At 41.8% G+C, this 18,376-nt stretch overlaps 1 protein-coding gene across 1 annotated transcript in view; it reads right to left on the minus strand.

Moving 5' to 3' along the window:
• Positions 1–13,620: 13,620 nt before the first annotated feature.
• The window catches only part of SLAMF6 (SLAM family member 6), an 82,434-nt gene continuing 77,678 nt past the window's right edge, over positions 13,621–18,376 (minus strand). Inside the window, exon 13 of the transcript XR_006061358.2 lies at positions 13,621–17,767. The gene's annotated coding sequence lies outside the window, so the exon portion shown is untranslated. The remainder of the gene's footprint in view (positions 17,768–18,376) is intronic.

The following is an 18,376-nucleotide window of genomic DNA, read 5'->3' on the forward strand; positions in this document are numbered from 1 at the left end:
CTGGAGTGTGTAGACATTCTCTTCTGCAGAGGATCTTCCTGACCCAGGGATCAGATTCAGTTCTTATCAGTATTATTTACCATTTCCAAATATGAAAGTGACCTAAGTGTGTGTCAGCAGATGAATGGATAAAGAAGATGTGAGATACACACACACACATACACACACACTCAATGGAATTCTACTCAGCCAAAAAAAATTATAAAATTTGTCATTTGTGACAACATGGGTGGATTTGGAAGGTATCATGCTAAGTGAAATAAGTCAGACAGAGAAAGATAAATACTTTATGATATCACTTATATGTGGAATCTAAAAAATAGAACAAGCTAGTGAATATATTAAAAAAGAAACAGATGCACATAGAGAACAAACTAGTGGTTACCAGTGAGAAGAAGGAAGAAGTGGGGCAAAATAGGGGTAGGGGATTAAGAGGACCAAACTAGTATGTATAAAATAAATAAGCTACAAAGATATATTGTACAACACGAGGAATATAGCCAAAATTTTATAGCAACTATATGTGAAATATAACCTTTAATATTGTGAATCATTAATATTGTGAAACAAATATAATATTGCAGGGCAACTATTCTTCAATTAAAAAAGAGAAAGAGACTGAAATTTCACCGTTTGCAAATATAACCAATATATTTTAATGGAAATGGAAATGGAAACTAACTTTTAAAAATTGTGTGAAAATTAAAAAAACTTCAAATCCAAAATCAAAATTAAAAAAAAAAAGAATAAAAACTCTCTTTGGAAATTTAAAGTGAGAGAGAATTGCAGCATCTAATGTGCCCTGCTGATATATAGATCTATATAACAATTGCTCAAAACTAAAAGAAAGAGAGGCTTCCTCTGTGACTCCATGGTAAAGAACGCGCCTGCAATGCAGCAGCTGCAGGAAATCCGAGTTCATTCCCTGGGGCAGGAAGATCCCCTGGAGGAGGGCATGGCAATCCACTTCAGTATTCTTGCCTGGAGAATCCCAAGGGCAGAGGAGCCTGGCAGGCTACAGTCCATAGAGGCCCGAAGAGTCAGACATGACTGAAGCCACTTAGCATGCATGCAAAGGAAAGGGAGACTATGGAAATCCCTCTGCTTAGAACGCAGAATCCATAGGGCAAGATTTTTGCCTTGCAAAACTTATAAATAGATGATAAAACAGTGTGTACTGTTTGAGGAAATCCTGAGTTAAGAATTGTTAGTTCAGAATTTTATTTTCCTTGAATTTTTAACATGCCACATGGAAATCCTATTTTCCAGAATTCCTGGAAAGATGAGAGAGTCAATTTCTAGGTAGGTTAATAATAAGTCTGTAGTCCCTGAGGAGGACAGAGGGGTCTGGAGTTCTCAAAGAGGAGAAAAGGACAAACTTTTTTTTCTGTAGGTCCAGAGCTGATGATTACACAACAAAACAACTCAGCTTAAACTCTGTACTAAGGATTATATAACAACAATGGATCCTGCTCTAGGACGTGTTTCTCCTTCATGGGTCTGGTAAGACCTTTACAACCTTGAGACATTCTTTTGATTTACTGTAATAACCAACGGAAAAATTATATAACTCCCTTTCTAAGACTAGAAAGGCGGGCACTCTCCATCCCCCCTCCTGATGTCAGAAGCTTTCTCTGTTCCTTTTTCACTTTAATAAAACTCTGCTACACAAAAGCTCTTGAGTGATCAAGCTTGGTCCTTGGTCCCAAAGCTAAATCTTCTTCGGAGATCACAAATCTGACATCGTTCACCGTAAGCTATCATCTTGGGGGCTCATCCGGGATCTTCAGGACAAGGTAAGACCACTCAAGAGCTCTAGCCTCTCTGCTTTCTCAGTATACATGTTTCTCCTCTTACCCTACTAACTCTACTGTGTGCTTGTGTGAATGAATGACGCCCTGCGTGAAGCAAGTGATGAGCCCTGCTCTGTGGTTTTACGGTGCTCATAATGACTGAAGGCAGCCCCCAAAAGGGGAGCCTTGTTGGGGGTTTATACCGACCTGCCAATGCCAAGAGACACCCAACGTCCCTGCAAAGGGAGCGGCCAGAGATGGGCAAAGCTTGTGGAGCGAACTTTCTTTACTTGGTCCCATTTTCCTGGTCTCTTTGACGGTTTTGTAATTGTGTGGGGAATTAAAACGACTAACCTGGTCTATCAGATTATAGACTTTCAAGGGAATTGTGATCCATACCATGTGCTTTCACTTAGACCCCATGTATGGAAGTGCCTAGCCTTGCTAGGAGCCGAAAGTTACAACAGCACATTTGGGAGTGAGACGGAGCTGTCTCTCAGGCTAGAGGTCACTCTCTTGGCTGCCCGCCTCAGGGGGCCAGAGCTCTAAAAGTGAGTCCTTGTTATGGCTGTGCCTCCACACTATATGGATGGAAGCGCTGCTAGTGAGCATGAGGTTTCTAAGAATATAGGCCGAGAATCCTGGATTGGAAGTACAGCAGGCCTCTTACTTTGGTAGTGCTGTTAGTGGATCAGAGGAGGCTCTCTGGTGGGTTTTGTCTCAACTCCTTAGATATTCCTTTTGTGGAATCCGTGGGAATGAATTGGAAGGGTCGGCCCTAGTAGCTCGAGGACAACAATCACTTTTTCCTTGCTGGTCGACCCTTTTGCTATCACATACACTGGTGTGGTGACACTCAGAAGGGACATCGTGGTGGCTCATCCCTGCATGACTGACTGCTGCTACTGTGGCCAGGACTGTACTCAGGAACGTGCATGGGCACTTGGGAGACGGACGTTTCCCCTGCTAGTCCTAGCTCGGAAAACATTTCCAGAAATGCTGCTCTGCTCCACCCCTGGTGGCATCAGAGGAAAAGGCAAATCAAGCAAACGTCTTGGTGGTAAGGAGCCAGAAATCAATTTGAGAGGTCATCATGTCTCCCACTGGTGCATCTCCACCCGCCTTGGTGGTAGAACTGGGAGGGATGAGTATGGCACCTGTGTTGGTAAGGGACAGACTAAGTCCAGCTAGGGAAGGAAAACTTTGGGGGAAAGTCTGTCTACACCCCCATCTGGAGCAGGGAGGGACGCCTCTGGTGGAAAGAAGCCACGGCTGTGGAGGCCGCTTTTTTCTCTCTTACAGATAAGTGATCAAGAAGGAAAGGTATCTTTTAAAGAGTTGTCTTGTTGATGCCAGGAAAATGCTGCTCATTACGGTTGAGCAAGTATTCCTGCTGATGAGGGAGATTTGGTCAGTGCATGATGTGGATATGCAATGCACAGTGCTGGGAGAGTTAGTTAGTTAGTGCTAGTCACTTAGTCCTTTCTGACTCTTCGAGGCCCCATGGATTGTAGCCCACCAGGTTCTCTGTCCATGGGATTTCCCAGGCAAGAATACTGGACTGGGTTGCCATTTCCTTCTCCAGAGAATCTTCCTGACCCTGGTCTCTTGCATTGCAGGCAGATTCTTTACTGTCTGAGGCACCACCATTTGTCCGAGGCTGAGTGCTGGGAGAGCGGAGGCCAAAGGGCAAAGAATAATTTTTATGTTTATATTTTTCTCATCTTGCCATAAAATATTAATTTTATTTCACACTGGTGGTTATGTGTCATTAAACAGCATCACCATCCACTTACATGCTCAAGCTAAAAAACATATGGGTTATCTTTTTTTCTTTCTCCACATTCAGTCCTTCTGTCTGTTCCTGGAACACATATTGTTCATTTTTAATGAAGGGTCTTTGTATTAGGTATTCTCTGCCTGAAATGTAGATCACTTGACTTTCCTTTGCCAGATTCTTGTCATTCAAATGTCAGCTTAATGTCACCTCCAAGAGAGGCTTTCTATAAACAGTTAATACAAAGTAGTTCAAGCTTTAATAGCCTTGAAAGACAAAGCTGATGCTTCTCTGCGGAGCAGAGGGCAATGACTTAACCAGACTCTTGAGAGTGGCTCTGTGTCAGGAGGGCTTCTCAGGTGGCGCAGTGATAAAGAACCCGCCTGCCAATGCAGGAGGCATAAGAGATGTGGGTTCAGTCCCTGGGTTGGGAAGATACCCTGGAGGAGAGTATGGCAACCGACTCCAGTATTGTTGCCTGGAGAATCCAATGGACAGAGGAGCCTGGTGGGTTACAGACAATAGGGTCACAAAGAGTCAGACATGCCTGGCGTGACTTAGCATGATTGTGTCAGGAGTGTGAGGTTTTGCACTTACTGTTGCACGTGATGGGCCCAGGCTTGAGGAACTGAACTTCTGGTTTTGGTCAACCAAAAACTCTTATTTCCTTACTACTGACAGCATTAATTTTAACTTTGGGAATACTTTGATTAAGTGAACACTTCCTTATAGCCTTTTGGAGGATACTTGTGGGGCTTGCTGTTACACTGTTGCAATAACATCTGTTCTCTCTCTCAGCAGAAAAGGAACAGCCAAACACTATTTGAACAGCTTGCCTCAATCTTAACTCTCACATCTCAGCTGCTCGAACAAATAGAATATGGGGGACCCTTACTCCTCAGTTCTTGTCCACCACTTACTCCAAAGTATGGGGTTCAGAGAGTGTCTGAGTTGCTGAACACATTCACCATTTGGGAGAGGGGACCACTCCAATTCAATGGGACCTTCCCAGACCTCACCTTATATCTTCATCTAACTGTTCATCTGTGTCTTTTCTTATATTCTTTATTATACAATAAACTGATAAACATAAGTGTTTCCCTGAGTTCTGTGAGATGTTTTAGCAAGTTACTGAACCCAAGAAGGGGTCCCAGGAACCCTGGTTTATGGCTGATTGTTCAGAAGCACAGGTGATGACCTGAGACTTGTAAAGTGGGGGTAGTTTCATGGGACTGAGCGCTTCATCTGTGGGATCTAATGCTAACTCCAGATAGATGATTGCAGGACACCCAGTTGGTGTCATAGAGAATTGTTTGACCTGCAGGAACCCCACACTCTGGTGTCAGAAGTGTAGTGTTGTGGGTGTAATAGTGTGAGAGTAAAAGAGAAACACACAAGTATGGTTTTTCTTTACAAAGATTCTTTGAGTTTTAAAAAAGTATAAAATTGAAGTTAAAGCATTCTATAGGGGAGACGAAGAGTCTTTTTTCAGGTGGCAAAATATTGTCTTACCAAAGTGGGTGCTCTTCTCAAAACTGACTTTTAGACCGACTCTGGCTATACTTTTGGGCACTGCATTAATTGTAAAAACAGGGGTTTCTTGCTTCCGGACAAATAAACATTTCTTAAATTCTTTTCTAACTTCGTTTTGGCTATTATAAAATGGTTTCTTTGGTTAATAACACAACCAGGGCTGTGGTCATTTTCTATTCATAGGTATTAAAAACATATTTATTTATTTGGCTGCCTTGTGGCATGTGGGATGTTTCGTGGTGGGGTGCAGACTCTCTAGTTGTAGCACACAGGCTTGCTTGTCACGGAGCACGTGGGATCTTAGTTCCCCGACCGGGGATCAAACCTGTGTCATCTGCACTGGAAGGCGGATTCTTAACCACTGGACCACCAGAGAAGTCCTGGTATCTTTGTTCTTATCTTTATCAACTGACTGTCTTTTCCTGACAATTCTCTCAAATATTGCTCTGCTCCAAAATAAGATCCCATGTTCCGAATTCTTAGGGACTCCTATGGTGCTTTGTCTTCTTTTTCTCTTGACACCAGATCATCTTTAGGGCTTCTTAGATGGGTGCTGGGTGGCCCCAGGCTTGTATAGCCTACCACATGGCACACATTAACAGAAAGTTTCTAGGAATGATCAGGCAGGCTGATTTGCCCCATGGGTCCACAGTGTCCAGTGGTATTGTACAAATTATGCTCTGTCAGGCCTCAAAGGAAAGAAGGCAGCTCATTCTCACTCATGGTGGCTTTGGTAAAGGCTTGGGTTGATTGTACAGAAGACAGGAATCAAGACCATCCCCAAGAGAAAGAAATGCAAATAAGCAAAATGGCTGTCAGAGGAGCCCTTACAAATAGCTGTGAAAAGAGAAGTGAAAAGCATAGGAGAAAAGGAAAGATATACCCATTTGAATGCAGAGTTCCAAAGAATAGCAAGGAGAGATAAGAAAGCCTTCCTCAGAGATCAATACAAAGAAATAGAAGAAAACAATAGAATGGGAAAGACTAGAGATCTCTTCAAGAAAATTAGAGATACCAAGGGAACATTTCATTCAAAGATGGGCTCAATAAAGGACAGAAATGGTATGGACCTAACAGAAGTAAAAGATATTAAGAAGAGGTGGCAAGAATACACAGAAGAACTGTACAAAAAAAGATCTTCAAGACCCAGATAATCATAATGATGTGATCACTCACACTCACCTAGAGCCAGGCATCCTAGAATGTGAAGTCAAGTGGGTCTTAGGAAGCATCACTATGAGCAAAGCTAGTGGAGGTGATGGAATTCCAGTGGATCTATTTCAAATTCTAAAAGATGATGCTGTGAAAGTGCTGCACTCAATATGCCAGCAAATTTGGAAAACTCAGCAGTGGCCACAGGACTGGAAACAGTCAGTTTTCATTCCAATCCCAAAGAAAGGCAATGCCAAAGAATTTCAAACTGCTGCACAATTGTACTCATCTCACACGCTAGTAAAGTAATGCTCAAAATTCTCCAAGCCAGGCTTCAACAATACATGAACCGTGAACTTCCAGAAGTTCAAGCTGGTTTTAGAAAAGGCACAGGAACCAGAGATCAAATTGCCAGCATCCGCTGGATCATGGAAAAAGCAAGAGGATACCAGGAAAACATCTATTTCTGCTTTATTGACTATGCCAAAGCCTTTGACTGCGTGGATCACAATAAACTGGAAAATTCTGAAGGAGATGGGAATACCAGACCACCTGACCTGCATCTTGAGAAACCTATATGCAGGTCAGGAAGCAACAGTTACAACTGGACATGGCACAACAGACTGGTTCCAAATAGGAAAAGGAGTACGTCAAGGCTGTATATTGTCACCTTGCTTATTTAACTTATATGTAGAGTACATCATGAGAAATGGTGGGCTGGATGAAGCACAAGCTGGAATCAAGATTGCCGGGAGAAATATCAATAACCTCAGATATGCAGATGAAGTGAAGTGAAGTGAAGTTGCCCGGTCGTGCCTGACTCTTTGTGACCCCACGCATAGTAGCCTGCACCAAGCTCCTACATCCACTGGATTTTCTAGGCAAGAGCACTGAAGTGGGTTGCCATTTTCTTCTCCTATGGCAGAAACTGAAAAACTAAAGAGCCTTGCCGGGAGCCAGCGTGAGGAATTCTGCCCATGGCAAAGGTCATGAGGAAGGAGGCTTGGCATACGCAAAGGCGTGATCAAGCCTCAGGAAACCCCCTGTTCCCGAGCATCTAACCCCAAAACCAGAGTCTGTTTTATGCTCTCACCTACACCTCTGACTTTACGGGGGGCTCTCCCCCATAACCATTTCTCTCGGAGAAGGAGTAAACGTGCAGCTCCAAGGCAATAAAAATTCTTGGGCGTGACAAGAGTGTTTCAGCTTACGGACTCCTCTGAAGGTTATCTAGCCCACCTGTATAGGTTTGCCCGGCCACATGTGATTGTTTACAGCCTCCCAACCTGAGAGGCACGAGATGTTTTAGACTTACTAAAGGCAAAATCTTTGGGGGAGTTAGTAATTATTAGTATAATGTGTTGGTTAGGAATTATATTGGTGAAGGGTTCTTCATTTGTTGTGTCAATAATTGCTGCTAATTCCCTGCTCTGGGTGGGACAAGGATGTCTCAGGTCAAACCTCTCTGCTGACAGACTAGCTTGTGTGACAGGATTATCCATACTCCTGCCACATGATTGTTTACTACCTCTCAACCATAAACAGCACAGAGAGTTTTGGAGTATTTTGAGAGTCTTAATTAGCATAGGACTTTTTCTTCTTGTTGAGTCAATGATTGCCGCCAGGCCTCCATATCCTTAGGCACTTGGGAATATATTAATCAATGTATTTGGAATATAGCAAAAGGAAATATGGTAGTTTTTGATGTTAGCGATACTAGGCTTTTTGAGTTAATGGATTTTCTCTTTTGTAATAGATCACTGTACTTTGTTATAAATCACTGTGTCCTTGCTATGTAAAAATGTAACTTTATCATATCTTAAGACTAAACAGATCTTAAGGGGAGCATTGATGAAAGGATTTTCATTTGTTAGGCTGATGTTTGCTGCTAAATCTCCATGTTCCCTACCCTTATAATGCATATAACTAACATATAGGAGAAATAAGTATTAACCTTTAAACATATAGGAGAAGTAAGTATTAACCTTTAAGATTAATCATGTTAACCTTGGGTTAAATAAATTCCTTTCTTGATTGTAACTCACTACACCCTCACCCTATAGGAATGTAACTTTATTTGGAGGGTGGTGCCTGGTTTAAGAAAAAACACCCTTGGAAAAAATAAGTTTTTTGGTTATCAGAAAGAAAGGATCATAAAATGTCAGCAGGTCTCACTCATGGCCAGAAGATGATGTAATATCCCTAAGACCTTTTTTTTATACATTTATGTGAAGCACCTGATTTTGATAAAGGTCAGGACTGCTGACCCCTACGTGACTCTGTTTTCATCCCTATGTGTAACAAAAGGTATATAAGCAAACCCCAAAATAAAGAAATCGGATCAGTTTCCGGAAAGACTGATTCCCCCATGTCGCTTCTTTCTTGCTCCCATTTTTCTGGCTGAATTCCCATCTGGAGCATGGATGCTATTCCACGTAATCCAAGTTATCAGTCTCTTTTTCTCCACTAATTTTCCTACTACACTATCCATTTCTAATCTCTCTATATCTGTGATTAAATACGTATTTTTCCAAAGATGCCGACTCCGTCCCCTCACCTTCGAATCACCCTGGATCCACCGGGGCTGGACCCTGACAGAGCCTCTTGAGGAAAGTGAAAGAGGAGAGTGAAAAAGTTGGCTTAAAGCTCAACATTCAGAAAACGAAGATTATAGCACCCAGTCCCATCACTTCATGGCAAATATATGGGGAAACAGTGGAAACAGTGTCAGACTTTATTTTAGGGGGTTCCAAAATCACTGCAGATGGTGATTGCAGCCATGAAATTAAAAGAGGCTTACTCCTTGGAAGGAAAGTTATAACCAACCTAGACAGCATATTAAAATGCAGGGACATTACTTTGTTAACAAAGGTCCGTCTAGTCAAGGCTATGGTTTTCCAGTAGTCATGTATGAATGTGAGGGTTGGACTATAAAAAGAGCTGAGCGCTGAAGAATTGATGCTTTTGAACTGTACCGTTGGAGAAGACTCTTGAGCGTCCCTTGGACTGCAAGGAGATCCATCCAATCCATTCTAAAGGAGATCAGTCCTGAGTGTTCATTGGAAGGACTGATGCTGAGGCTGAAACTCCAATAATTTGGCCACCTGATGTGAAGAACTGACTCTTTGGGAAAGACTCTGATTTTGGGAAAGATTGAGGGCAAGAGGAGAAGGGAACAACAGAGGATGAGATGGTAGGATGGCATCACCGACTCAATGGACATGGGTTTGGGTGGACTCTGAGAGTTGGTGATGGACAGGGAGGCCTGACGTGCTGCAGTTCATGGGGTTGCAAAGAGTCGGACACAACTGAGCGACTGAACTGAACTGAACTGAACTGAACTGGGTTGATTGAATTGAGAAATGAATTTCACCTGCAGATGCTTTAGTGACCTTATGTACCTTTATGCCTTTATAGCATGCATTCATAAGTAATCACTTAGAACTGTTGTAAATGATTTCTGTAAATCATTTAGAAATCTTTAGGAATCAGTAAATGTTTTCTAAAGACATTATCTCTCACTTTGCAATATTTTTGTCTAATAATAGTCGTCAGGGCGCACATTCTGTGGGAGAGATGATGAAATTTGTAAACCTTGAGATTCAATGATTTCACTGCCCACATCTCCAGAATGAAAAGAGGGCAATAAAACATCAATATAGAACTTAAAAAAACAAAATGGCCCAGGGTTGTGTTAGATTATTTATCCAAACCACAGTGGCCAGATGTTTTGTCCATAACTTTAATGAACCCGAAAGTGAAAGTGAAAGTGAAATCGAAGTTGCTCAGTCGTGTCCGACTCTTTGCCACCCCATGGAATGTAGCCTACCAGGCTCCTCTGTCTGTGGGATTTTCCAGGCAATAGTACTGGAGTGGATTGCCATGTCCTTCTCCAGGGGATCTTCCCAACCCAGGGATTGAACCCGGGTCTCCTGAGTTGTAGACAGACGCTTTACAGTCTGAGCCACCAGGGAAGTCAATGAACCTGAATGTTATAGCAAATAGAAAGCTAGAACTCTTCTCAAATGAAATACCAATGGGTGGGCCCATGACAGGTCTGGTCGCTCGTGGCCACAACTGGTGAAACATCCATATATGATGGATAATGTGGCATTAAGTTATTATAAGGTGTTAAGGGCAATTCATTCACAGGTTTAAGAAGCCCTGACTCAATGGGTTCAGATCAAGTTTCATTTTCAGAGGACATTGCTTGAACTTTGCAGAGAGCTTTCAACTTAAAAAAAATTATGCATTTATTTATGGCTGCATTGGGTTTTTGTTGCTATTCGAGAGCTTTCTCTAGTTGTGGTGAGCAAAGTGTACTCTCTAGTTGGAGTATGTGTGCTCCTGATTGTGGTGGCTTCTCATTGTGGTGGCTTCTCTTGTGCAGAGCATGGATTCTAGGATACATGAGCTTCAGTAGTTGGGGTAGGTAGGCTTAGTTGCCCTGTGGCATGTGGAATCTTAGTTCCTGGACCCTATGGTTCATTGAACCCATGTCCCCTGCATTGGCAGGTGGGTTCTGGGTCACATCAGGGGAACACCAGGGAAGTTCTTCTACTTTTCTTTTGTTGAAAGCCTCATTTTTGACTTCGTTTATTTGTTTCTAAAGTGTAATCTAGATTGTAGCTAGATTGTAACTAGATTCATTTATTTATTCTTAACTAAATTGTGTGCCTATTTTTCCCCTTGAACAACATCTCTACCACTATCCTCCACTTGAAAGTTAATTGTTGTTGCTGTTCAATTGCTCAGTCATGTCTGACTCTTTGCGACCCCATGGACTACAGCACACCAGGCTTCCCTGTCCTTCACCATCTCCCAGATCTTGCTCAAACCCACGTCCATTGAGTTGGTGATGCCATCCAACCATCTCATTCTCTGTCGTCCCCTTCTTCTCCTGCCTTCAATCTTTTCCAGCATCAGGATCTTTTCCAATGAGTTGGCTCTTTGCATCAGGTGGCCAAAGTATTGGAGTTTCAGCTTCAGCATCAGTCCTTCTAATGAATATTCAGGATTGATTTCCTTTAGAATTGACTGGTTTGATCTCCTTGCAGTCCAAGGGACTCTCAAGGATCTTCTCCAACATGACAGTTCAAAAGCATCAATTCTTCAGTGCTTAGTGTTCTTTATGGTCCAACTCTCACATCCATACACAACTGCTGGAAAAACCATAGCTTTGACTTATACAGACCCTTGATGGCAAAGTAATGTCTCTGCTGTTTAGATTTGTCATAGCTTTTCTTCCAAGGAGCAACTGTCTTTTAATTTCATGGCTGCAGTCACCGTCTGCAGTGATTTTGGAGCCCAAGAAAACAAAGTCTGTCACTGTTTCCATTGTTTTCCCATCTATCTGTCATGAAGTGATGGGATTGGATGTCATGATCTTAGTTTTTTGAATGCTGAGTTTTAAGCCAGTTTTTTCACTCTCCTCTTTCACCTTCATCAAGAGGCTCTTTAGTTTCTCTTCACTTTCTGTCATAAGGGTGGTCATCTGCATATCCAAGGTTACTAACATTTCTCCTGGCAATCCTGATTCTGGCTTGTGCTTCATCCAGCCTGGCATTTCACGTGATGTACTTTGCATATATGTTAAATAAGCATAGTGAGACTATACAGCCTTGACATACTCCTTTCCCAATTTGGAACTAGACCGTTGTTCCATGTCTGGTTCAAACTGTTGCTTCTTGACCTTGCCAGGAGCTTAGTACCACTATCTTCTACTCAAAAGTTAATATTTTATCGTTTATCCTTCCAATCTTTCTGTGTGTCTAGGAAATACATTTATATTTTCTTCTCTGCCCACTTTTCATACAGATGATAATCTACTGCATCTAAACTATGTTGTTATCTTGTGTGAAAACACAAAGCAGATAAGCTGTATGATAAGCTTCACTGCATTAAAATAAAACACCTTTTGTTCTTCAGAAAAATTCCTTGAAGAGAGTTAAAAAGATGCATCATAGATTAGGACTTCTTTATTTGCAACGTGTATACTTGTATTATGTAAGGGATATATACATAGGTGAGAAGTGAAAGTGTTAGTCACTCAGTTGTGTCTGCCTCTTTGTAGACCCCATGGACTGTAGCCCTCCAGGCTCCTCTGTCCATGGAATTCTACAGGCAAGAATACTGGAGAGGGTTGCCATTCCCTTCTCCAGGGGATCTTCCCAACCCAGAGATCAAATCTAGGTCTCCCACATAGCAGGCAGGTTCTTTGCTGTCTGAGCCATCTGGGAAGACCATATATATATATGTGTGTGTATTAGTCACTCAGTTGTGCCTGATTGTGTGACCTCATGGACTGCAGCCTGCCAAACTCCTCTGTCCATGGAATTCTTCAGGCAAGAATGCTGGAGAGGGTTCTCATTCTCTTCTCCAGTTATATGTGTATATATGTATGTAAATCTCTTATGAGTCAAGAGAAACAAATTAATATTAATTAATTAAATTAATATTGGGCTGAAATGTTGACTGGACATTCACAGAAGAGGGACTCCAAGTGCCCAATAAACTTTTAAAAGATCAGAGAAATACAAATTAAAATTGCAATATGAATTAAAGACACTTTACAGTCATCAGCAAAAATGGAAGTTTGACAATATACTGGCTACTAGTATCTAACCAATACTGATAATAGATGAGGCAACAGGAATGAGAATTGCTTCAGTTATTTGGAGAACAATTTCATAATATTTTATAACCCTGTTGAGGCCCCCACCTGAAAATCTTGTAATTCTGCAGTTAGTAAGAGTGCCCAGAGAAACTCTAAATATGTGCACAAGGAGACATGTGCATTTTCAGTCTTCTTTTAAATAGAAAAGCAAAGGGGAAAAAACCCTTAATTAAATACCCAGTTATGCCCAACTGAGACAGCATATTAAAAAGAAGAGATATTACTTGCCAACAAAGGTCCATCTAATCAAGGCTATGGTTTTTCCAGTGATCATGTATGGATGTGAGAGTTGGACTATAAAGAAAGCTGAGCGCTGAAGAATTGATGCTTTTGAACTGTGCTGTTTGATAAGATTCTTGAGAGTCCCTTGGACTGCAAGGAGATCCAATCAGTCCATCCTAAAGGAGATCAGTCCTGGGTGTTCATTGGAAGGACTGATGTTGAAGCTGAAACTCCAATACTTTGGCCACCTGATGTGAAGAACTGACTCATTGGAAAAGACCCTGATGCTGGGAACAATTGAGGGCAGAAGGAGAAGTGGACGACAGAGGAGGAGATGGCTGGATGGCATCACCGACTTGATGCACATGAGTTTGGGTGGACTCCAGGAGTTGGTGATGGACAGGGAGGCCTGGCTTGCTGAAGTCCACGGGGTCACAAAGAACTGGACGCTACTGAGCAACCGAACTGAACTGAACTGATTATGGTTTATTCACATAGTGAAATACTACACAGCAGTGAAAACAAACTACAGCATCATGAATAAATATGAATTAAATTTTCAAACACAATGTTGTACAAAAAAGAAAGTTATAGAAGAATATATGTAGTATACTACTTGAAAACTTGCAAGAAAACACTTTTGTAAAAGGTATTATGTAGTGAAAATATTTTTAAAATGCGCAGGAATAATAAGCACCAGTAAACCTGGCAAGCATACTTTACATTTTAAAAGAACAGGTGGTTTATATGGTAATTTAAATTTATTAAACTAGGTGTTGATTACTTAGATGTTTATTACTATCCCTTAAATTTTTCATTTGTCTGAAATGCTAAAACATAAAATTTGTGGTTCTGTGTAGTGCTGTTAATTTTGCTGAGATCCAAATGTTATAATATTGAAATATTCATGCTAATTGAACATTTGAATAGCACTTTAAGGGAGGAGGGAGGGGGGTTCAGGATGGGGAACACGTGTATACCTGTGGCGGATTCATGTTGATGTATGGCAAAACCAATACAATATTGTAAAGTAAAAACAAAAAAACAAAACTGAAATTGTAGTTACACATAAAAAAAAAGATTTCCAAAGCATTTTCTTATTTTATTTAACCCACACATAATTTTTGTTTCTTGGTGGTAAAGAAATCTGCTAACTCGTGTAATTTTAGCAGAGTTAAAAAGAAGCTTGCCAATGTAGGGAGACTCTACGTGAGCTCTGGAGCCTGAGCCCAGGTACCAGTTCTCCCACGTGCATCCTTCTTTGTTCCCCATTTGCCTTACCCATGGCTGTTTTTCATTTATGGTTTTATGACCCAACAGTGGACTCACAAGTTTCCACTCACTTCCTCAGAGTATGGCCAAGACCTTCCCTTCAGGAAAAACTTTACTCTTGCCCAAAGAGGTGAAGTGTTTACTTGGTACCTCAGCAGGCTTACCAGCTCCCCATAAGCGGCAATGTGTCACAGAAAAAAGAGCTGGAGGGGTTGAAATATATTTAGCAAATTAATAGATAAATACCTTACTTATCATTGTAACCGTCATTCACTGCAAGCTAATGACTAGCCCAAAATAACAGTGCAGATTTATATGGGGCCCCTGAAGTGGTCTGATGGAGGGTAGCTGTCACCAAGATTTACCAGATTTCCCATCACTTGCAACATGTCATTCTACGCTCAGCAATTGGACACCCGTCAAATAATTAATGGGATAATACCTCAATTTTAGCTTCATAATCACTCTCTTAGACTGGAATAAGAATTTAATAGACAGACAAGAATCTTCTTCATATGCTGCTATATCTGTAGCTGGACCATAGTATTCACTCAATTTTAAACACTGGAGTCGGTCTATGAGAGTAACAGCGAAACTGGACCAACATGAGTCTTGGCCAGTTCAACTGAGGAACTAAGGCCTTTTCCACACAGGCTCTAGGACTGAGAAGAATCCCTACAACACTTTCATACTGATTACCTTTGTAGGTGATCCTCACAAGGTAACTCACCACACAGCAGTGAAATTATCCACAATTTTTCACTTCTGGGCCATGCTTTGTGGGGTTTGCCAGCTTCACATGAAGTAAGTAATCATCGATGACTGGTTTCACCACTGCAACTCAAGTCACACATACTCACACAAGTATCCTTGAAAAGGGCATCTTTTGAGTAACAGATAATGTAAGCTAAATGTGGGAAGATAATATGCATGTTCAGTATAAGTATTTATTTTCATTTTGAATTTAAAAAAATTAATGTATGGGGTTCTTTAGAGTTTCTGAAGTAGTACTGGGCCATAATTTATGGTGGGGGCTACCAAGGGGACTTTTTGTATTATTAAATGACTAACTCAAGAACACAGAGGCCCAGGGATTAGATGTTAGATACCTGTGACACCACAGGCTGAGTGTATCTTAGGAATTTTTTAAAGGATGCAGCTGGGCACTTGGCTCTAAATTGTGGGAAGCCCATTGTTTTGTCTTAATTTAAAAATATTTTATTTATTTTTGGCTGCGCTGAGTCTTTGTTGTTGTGTGGGCTTTCCTATAGTTGTGGTGAGCAGGGGCTACTCTGCAGTCATGATGTGCAGGCTTCTGACTGTGTGGCTTCTCTTGTGGAGCACAGGCTCTATGGCTCACGGGCTTCAGCAGTTGTGGTGCATGGGCTGAGTAGCTGCAGTTCCTGGGCTCTCAGGCAGGGCAAGGGCTCATGTTGTGGCATACAAGCTTAGTTGCTTCGGGTGATGTGGGATCTTCCCTTAGGGATGGGACCCGTGTCTCCCGCATTGGCAGGCGGGTTCTTTACCACTTAGCCACCAGGGGAGCCCCTTTGCTTCATCTTAATTCACTTGTGAGTACCAGCCAAACTATAAGGTTAAACTTGATGTCCTTTCCTGAAGTTCGAAAAAGAGAGCCACACTATGTTTACACTTCTGTATAACTGGACTTCTTTCCATATGCTTTTTTGTTTTAATTAAGCTGGTTGAAATGGAATATAAAATAAGCCAGAGATTTTAAGCTTTGTTCTGGTTCCAGGTTTCAACTGAATTTCCAGTCTTTGGTGCCTCTTGATGATGGGGATGGGGGTAATTTATGAAGATGGAATGTGGACTGTTGGCAAGGTCCATCCTGTTTTTGCAGTGGCTACCTCCCACTTCCTATTTATTTTTTAACGTTCTATACAGAATAGCACAAATAGAAATGAAAAAAAGGAGTTTCAGAGTAGAAAAGCCAAGCCATCTGCTGACTCTAATGAGGCAGAAATCCACCCTGGTCTGAACAGCCTGTAGCTCGGTTTGAAAAGGGACTGCTGCCACTGCTCCCCTGGAAGTCTAACCAAGCCTCAATGGCACAGCTGGGTCTGTTGGAAAGATAGGTTGGCATTTGTTGTAGATTCCTTTCTGGGCTTTGGTTCTTTGTGAATTGAAGGGATTCGGCTGGTTGACTTCTAGGTGACTTTTTGAAGCGTTTTGTTCTGTTGAGTTCAAGGATCTCAATTTTGCACTAGGATGTTGGGGTTAGGAGGAATATGAGTTAATTCTCTCTTGAGGAACTCAAGTGCTGTGTTCACGTTTACTATGTGAAAGGTGAGGGCAGCTCTGTCCTTACTCCTAGTGGCTGCTTTCCCTTCAGTGCTGTCAGGCTGATCAATGATAATGGACTAAGGTGGACATGCAAGAGCATAAAAATAATCATAGCGCTTGCACTGGAAATGTGCTCTTTAAAACATGTTCACATAATTTTTTCTATGTTTCTGAAATTTTCTGAGGAAATATGAGGAAAGATAAAGGGATTCAATAATATGACTAACATCAGTTATTTCCAAAGTGCCAGGCATTGTGTTAAGCTATTTATATACACTGTTAACACCTTCTTCATTTAAATTTATGTATATACTTCATACTTGTGGTGGTCGATTTGGCTCATCTCAGGTCAGATTTGGAGAAGGAAATGGCAGCCCACTCCAGTTCTCTTGCCTGGAGAATCCCATGGACAGAGGAGCCTGGGAGGTCATGGTCCACAGGGTCGCAGAGAGTCGGACACAACTGAAGTGACTAAGCATGCGCATATACCTCATAACAGCTTTGTATGATAGGTGCTATTACTACAGCAGTTTTACAGATGAGGGAGTCAACACCTTAGTAACTCAATCCATCAGGTTACAGGGATGCAGCTTGTGAACAGGCTGAGATTTAAACCTAGGTCTGTCTCACTCCAGAGCCCCAGTGCTTACTCACTTAGGCTCTAGAATGTGTAGGTTTCTGTGGTTGCAGCACACAGACTCAATAGTTGCGGTTCCTGGGCTCTGGGTCATTGGCCCAGTAGTTGTGGTTCATGGGCTTAGTTGCTTCGGGGCATGTGGGGTCTTCCCAGACCAGGGATGGAACCTGTGTCTTCTGCATTGGCAGGCAGATTCTTTATTGCTGAGCCACCAGGGAAGCCCTGCATTGTGTCTTAGTTGTGGCACATGGGATCTTCACTGTGTCATGCAGGATCTTCCATTGCATCGCACAGACTCTCTAGTTGTGGCATGCAGGCTCAGTAGTTGCAATGGGCTTAGTTGCTCCAATGCATGTGGGATCTTAGTTTCCAGACCAGGGATCGCGCCTGCATCCCCTGCACTGAAAGACAGATTCTCAATCACTGGACCACCAGGGAAGTCCCTCTTTTTTCGTTTTTTTATTGTGAAATATATCCTACTCAGACTGTATTGCATAAACTCATACACATATGTGTATTTTATATCAAACCATGTAAAATGTCAATATTTTCTCCGATTTGACATACAAAATGGCAATTTCATGCTTTAACATACTATATACTTTTTAATGAACTAGTTTAAAGTTAAAGCAAATTCTAGCACATACACCATCCAGTTTTAAAAATAGAACATTGTTTTCTGTGTCCCTCCCTGGTACCTGCTCCTTCTTCCCCTTTCTAGGTAACACTGTCCTGACTTTATGATTGTCATTTTTTCCCCCCTTATGGCTTAACAACTTTTAAACTTCAGGGTTGTTGAGTCAGTGAGTCAAAGTGGCTCAGTGGTGTCCAGCTCTTTGCAACACCATGGATTGTAGCCCACCAGGCTCCTCTGCCCATGGAATTTTCCAAGCAAGAATACTGGAGTGGTTTGCCATTCTGTTCTCCAGGGGATCTTCCTGACCCAGGGATTGAACCCAGGTCTTCTGCATTGCAGGCAGGTTCTTTACATCTGAGCCACCAGGGAAGCC

The sequence above is a fragment of the Ovis aries genome, chromosome 1 (genome assembly GCF_016772045.2).
Source record: "Ovis aries strain OAR_USU_Benz2616 breed Rambouillet chromosome 1, ARS-UI_Ramb_v3.0, whole genome shotgun sequence".
Classification (NCBI taxonomy): domain Eukaryota; kingdom Metazoa; phylum Chordata; class Mammalia; order Artiodactyla; family Bovidae; genus Ovis; species Ovis aries.